This window comes from Nicotiana tomentosiformis, chromosome 2 (assembly GCF_000390325.3).
Source record: "Nicotiana tomentosiformis chromosome 2, ASM39032v3, whole genome shotgun sequence".
NCBI classification, from domain to species: Eukaryota; Viridiplantae; Streptophyta; class Magnoliopsida; order Solanales; family Solanaceae; genus Nicotiana; species Nicotiana tomentosiformis.
In genome coordinates this window covers 48,509,866-48,516,797 of record NC_090813.1, presented here as the reverse complement: position 1 = coordinate 48,516,797, position 6,932 = coordinate 48,509,866, and positions in this window count along the sequence as shown.

The following is a 6,932-nucleotide window of genomic DNA, read 5'->3' as shown; positions in this document are numbered from 1 at the left end:
GATAATAACAATGCTAGGCAGAACTTTTCGTGTTTAAAATTTATTTACATGTCAAAGATCGGATCTAAGACGTACCTGGTGAAAAGAGTCCCGTTTCAGAGTTTTCTTCGATAATGCGAAGACTCTATGCGTATCCACACTGAGATTAATCCTTGCTATTAACTCTTTGATCAATGAAACCCGCGAACATATTGAACGAGTTATTGTGCTAAAGATCTTCTCAAAACACTTTAGCTCATATATGAAAGACCAAGAAACTAAATTTTCTTTGTCAAGAGTATTTCTTGACTCTTTCAATATCTCTTGATGTGGCAAACCTATTATATATGTTGTAGTTCATTTCTTTCTTTTTCTTGCCTTCTTCGTATATGTACTGATACATACATATATATATATATATATATATATATATATACACACACACTATCTTGGAAAAGGCTGCCTTAGTAATCCTTTTTCCAGTGCTTTGAGGAAAAGTTAGAGGCGGCCACTTTTTGCAATTCTAATAACAAACGTAAATTTTCAATTGAAATTGAAATTCCATTAAGTTAAGGACAAAACTCACCAACCGTGAAGACCAATTCTATAATTGAAATTTTCTATAATATTCTAATGGAAAGATACAATTCTATTCCATATTGGTGGCCGAGGAGAATCATAGACTTTCCATGAAATCCAATTTAAAACATTGAAATTTTCCTATTGAAAACAAGAAAACAAGTTTGAGTTGTTCACGTCGCGTCCAACAGTGGTATCAGAGCAAATAATAATAACTATGATAAACGAATATCAAACGCCATATATTTTTATATCAAATAACGTTTACAAAAATATGTTCAAATCATCAAATATGATATTAGATCTAGGACATATCTAATATATCCATAACAAATGCCAGAAAGAATTTTTATCCAACTATTAATTGGAAGGGCGCACCAAATCAAGACATTGGCATCGAACTTATAAATAGATTCATAACCTTTCAATACAACCAATCTCTAATCGAACCCATAAAAGGAGTTACAGATACACATTATCAATCTTTTACATTTCAATATACATTAATTACTACGTAACTTTTTACTTCTAAGGAAGTGGAAACTCCACGCTAAAAATAAAACTAATTGGATCGGTAATTGAACTCTCGAAGTAAAATTTGAAATCTTTCAGAATATCTATCTTTGATTCTCTCTTATTTATGATGTTATGAGACCTGAAACACTTTGCTTATCAACGTCTCTTAGCTAACATATTCACATTGGAACTCTGTGCTGAATGCTTAGTTTCAACTAAATTTAAGTCCTTGTAGTCTAGAGATTCGATACGACCTGGTTTGACATAAATGGATCCCTAAACCTATTGATCTAGAGATTGGTTGAGAAATGTAGCCAGTCCCTCAAATGAAAAAAACAAAAGTGTAATAAAAAGGGCATAACTGTCTTTAAAAGATAGAATGGTACAAAAGGGTAAACTTAGCTTGTTACAACATAAAAACATAATAGTAACTCTTCAAAAAATTAGTCGGAGGAAAAATAAAGAAGAAAGGATGCCCATGATGGTGATACTTGCAGTCCTACCAACCAAGTAATTATAAGGGGGAATCATAAATGAGAAGAGGGAAAGGGAATCTCTCTTTAATTTTATCTCTCTCATACATAAATAAATTCACTGCGCGTTAATGAAAGAAGCACAGAGAGAGAGGCAGAGAAGGGGAGATGGATAGGCATAGGACAGCCCAGAAATTTAATGCAAAACTAACCAGCCAGACCCTAGAAAGGGAATCAAACCTTTATCGACCTAGTTGATCAATTCATGTTACACACATAGGCGAATTTAGAATTAAAAAATAATGGATCCAGAATTAGTGTGATCGTATTATATTTACACTGTGTTAATTTTTAACATAATCATACATAGTTCGAGTTGAAAACGAGATAGACCCCTTCTTCTCTTCCTTCATGAATGGAAAATAATATGCACTATAGCTATAACACTGTGTGTGTGTGTTCTATTAGCTATATGCTCGTGACTAGGGGTGTTCATTATTCGGTTTGGGTCGGTTTTTCCCTAAAATGAAACCAAACCAAGTAAGTCGGTTTTTCAAATATTGGAACTAAACCAAACCAATTAAGTCAGTTTTTTATCGATTCGGTTTGATTCGGTTTTTGTCGTTTTTTGGTTTTTTCGGTTATTCATTAGTTGTTTTCTTAAATATGAGACATACACTATCAAACGCATATTCCGGCGACTACATTTTTAACGTAACACTATCAAATCAATCGCTCTTTGAGAAATCTATCATTTACCAAGATATATTGTTGATAATTGAATCAAATAGTGATGAATAATTAAAATACTCAATTAAAAATCGATTATTTTTAACATGAAATAAATTCTTATATTTAGCAAAAGAAAACTACCAATCAAACTAGAATGTTATAATAGCAAAGAACTAGACTAAAAATATAAATGACTAAATTTTAGAAACATTATATAAAAATATACATACATACATATATATATATATATATATGTGTGTGTGTGTGTAATAATAAATTTAAATAGCTACTTTTATAGTTAGTTTGGTTCGGGTTTTTTCGGTTATTTTTTTATTAAAACCAAAACCAAACCAAATTTGATCAGTTTTTAAAATTCAAAACCAAAACCAAACCTAAAAAGTATCGATTTTTTTGGTCGATTTGGTTTAATTTTCGGTTCGATTCGATTTTTCGGATTTTTACGAACACCCCTGCTCGTGACAAACTAAGATATGGCACTCATTTAAGAGACTCCTCTTCTTTTGCTTGCCGTTCTGCATATGAAACCAACCAATATTAGATTGATTCCTGTAGTCGGCAACTTGCAACTTCTTTTTACAGAATCACTAGGGACCAATTCCTATTCTTAGCAAAGCATTTGAGTTTTTCACTGTCCTCTCGATTTTCACAAATTCTAATTAATTTCTTTTCTATCAAGGACGACGGTCCTAGTTTTATGACTACTTAATTGATTCTTTTCTTTTCTTGGATAAATTTAGTCTCTACTTTCAATCCAAACAGTGTCGAACAAGGAAAATTTTAAGTGTACAAGATGGAACTAAAATTACAAAATTCGAAATTACATAAAGCTAGTCCCAAATTAAACGGGGCAACTGAGCTGCTACGAAGAATTTGGCATGTCACGCCGATTCAAAAAAAAAATTATTCCAAACACGAAAACATTGTGGTACATACAGAGAAATAGTTCTAGCAATTAATGAGGTGTAGATATCTCCTATATTGCTATACTAATTAAATGCTCCCTGTTAGGGCTTTTGAATTCACACATCTATAGGATGTGACAAATTCCAACAAGTCACGTTATTGGCTGCAGAGGTAAAACTCATAATATGGTTGTTTACACCAAATGACATTTATATCCCCTGGTTAAGTAATAGATTTTGATGAAAATAAGTATTAATTAATCATATTAAGTATATATATATATATATATATATATATATATATATATATATATATATATATATATATATATATATATATATATATATACATGCTTTTATTAATTTTGTGTAAACAACAAATAAACCAGTGACATGCTTTTATTAATTTTGTGTAAACAACAAATATAGAAACTCTAAGTTTTAGTTTATCAACAAATGTAATCCTAAAGTAGGTCGATTTTAAAGTACCTATATATATATATATATATATATATATATATATATATATATATATATATATATATATATATATATATATATATATATACAGTACCAAATTACATATAATCGTTGTCTCAAGCTAAACAGCTGGATCATAATCTGAGTGCTAATACCAATATACATGAAAAATCTATCAATATATCCAACATGTGATTATAGCACTGACCTGATGTTACATAAATATACATCCAACTTTTGAGGCTCAAATATGAAAGGATTCCACAAAAGAAATAAAAGGAGAAAGCAAACGGTTGAATTCCTAGATTCTGCGAATAGGATTTCAAAATTTGTTTGTTAGCAATCAAATGAGAGAGGACTTCCGAATCCACCTGATGTTAACTCTTCATCAATCTTCTGCCATAATTCTCGACCTTTTTTTTTAAAACTAAATAAGAATTTTATCCATCTTTCCGAACAGAGTATATTGAGTTGAGGGAGTACGCACAAAAAGTCCTATCTAGCTCCCTCATCCTTAGCTTGAAAGATAGCAAAACTATCTTTGATACAAAAGATGATCTAAATGCTATTGGTACATGTATACAATGACCAACTAGCCATGAGATATGATGTATCCAATCTATACAAAAACACCTAGGATCTACCTATATTACACAAGGGTCGTAAGTCATGGAGGTTGGAAGATAATGTCAGTCCTCTTCTTGTTAGAGGTTCTAAAAGTAGGTAAATTCTAGAAAATCTGAGATTGAGAGAAAGTATAGCTCATATATGCTAGCTTGTCAGCTACTTGGTTGATTTCTCTGAAGCAATGATCCAATAAGAAACCAGTTTGTTCCTTATGTACTTTGTACTCCTCCACTTCTGTAAGGATCCTCCAAGGAGTACCGCTATAGCCATTAACATAATCCACCAGCAGCTTGGAGTCACTATTAGCAATAATCTTATCGAATTTGTTGTTTCTATACCATTTAATACCAAATAATAAGGCTACAACTACAGCCCAATTACTTGTACCAGGTCCCAACACAAGAGAGTAAGCAAAGATAAGACGACCGTCACAATCTCTAATTACACCACCACCTCCACAAACTCCATTCTTATAACTCCCATCTGAGTTAACTTTAACAAAAGAAACAGGGAGTCTGATCCATCTGAGCAACAAAGTCTTCTTGCAGGAGATATTATAGTTTAGCAGCTGAGAGAGACTGTCCCAATTAGGGTACAATTTGACACCAGGGAATTGTTTCATCACTAATTGAGCAATACTAAAGGAAATTAAAATAACAGTTCTCCTCACGCTAGGTCTGCCAACATTATATTTGGCACTACACCTGGATCTTCATAGTTCCCAAAAAGTAATAGCAGGTAGACATCTAGTTACCAAGACACTAATAGGATTCAATACCTTTTTATTCTACCAATTGATCATTAATTGTCTATAAGAGATGTTAGTGTAGGGGATACCTAGATGACCACAAAATACTTTTCACACTTCTTGAGCAAATGCCACACTGCAAAACAAGTGTTCAACACCTTCAGTGCTAGGTATCCTGCAACAACAACATCTGAATGTGGTGGTAATTCCCATTCTAGAGACCCTCGCATCAGTAAGAAGTTTATCCGTTAAAGCTCTCCAAACAATAAAATTCATCTTGAAAGGCACAAACTTGTGCCAAGTCGTACTATCTACCTAATTCTTATTCTTCTTGTTTCTGAAGAGGTTCCAGGCAGAAGCCACCGAGAAATTCCCTTTATTATCACTTGTCCACACAGGCTTATCCACTCTATTAGGATTTAGATAGATCTGTAACTTGTTGATGGTACTTCTCAGATAGTCAGGAAAATGAACATCCCATCCTTCCCAGTGCCAGTTACCATTAACCAAAATATTAGAGATCTTGACATTCCTATGTTTACTCCCTTCAGGTAAAAAATTGCACAATGGTCCTAAGTTTGTCCAGTTGTCAAACCAAACTGCTTTATCACCCTTATGAATAAACTATAAAATATTATGATCCACTATCCTTTTGATTTTACACATGGCATTCCAGGATTGGGATTGTCCTGAATACCACTGTTTTACTAAAGGATGTGCCCTTTGATAGTACTTAGCCATTAATAAATCCTTCCATAAAGACTGCCCTGTTCTAAAGATCCACTATTGTTTTATTGTAAATGCATTGCAGATGTCTTGAAGATTCTTGAAACCTGCGCCACTTTTCTCATAAGGTAGACTAACTTATCCTTGGCTGCCTAGTGACATTTCTTCTTCTCCAGAGTAGCACTCCAGGAAAATCTAGCCATCATTTTTTCTATTTGATTAAGAACACCTTTAGGAGGATGAATAACTGCTAATAAATATATTGAAAGTACAAGTAGAACATGCTTAATCAGCACTGCTCTACCTCCCGTAGCTAAGAGCTTAGCGTGCCACCCCAAGATTTCATTAAGCACTTTGTTGATCATCTCAGAGAAAATAAAATTTTTTTTCCTTCCAACATACAATGGGCATCCCAGGTACTTGATAAGAAGCTCTATGTGCTCTATTCCGGTAATCCTTTTTACCCTTGCAATAGAATCAAGTTGTGCATTTGGAGCTAGAATAACACAAGATTTTTTCTTGTTGACTAATTGGCCAGACACCCTTTTATAGTCAGACAAGGTTCTCCATGAGCATTCCTGCACATGCTGAAAAATAAGATAATGTCATCAGCAAAAGCAAGATGATTAATTAAAGTATCTTTTTTACTCATATAAAAGGGTTTAATATCCTCTCTATGTGCTATATCATTAAGTTTCATAGAAAGAAACTCAGCACATAAAACAAAGAGAGATGGAGAGATAGGGTCTCCTTGTCTTAAACCTCATTTTGATTTGAAAAGGCATATCTTGTACCATTAACAATAAGAGAGTACTAGTTACTAGATATGTGTCTAAAAATCATGTCTATCCAATTCTCAGTAAAGACTATTTTTCTCATAAGAATGCATAAATATGGTCATGACACCCTATTATATGCCTTTGCCATATCTAGTTTCAAAATAATATTCCCTTTATAATTGGCTTTGCTAATATCTTGAATAATTTTCTGGGCAAGCAGTAAATTATCAGTTATGGATCTACCCTTTACAAAACCACTTTGATTAAAACTAATGATTTTAGGGAGTAACTTGTTAAGTCTAGAACTAAGTAACTTAGCAAAAAATTTACCGATAATATTACATAAACTAATTGGTCTAATATCGGAAAA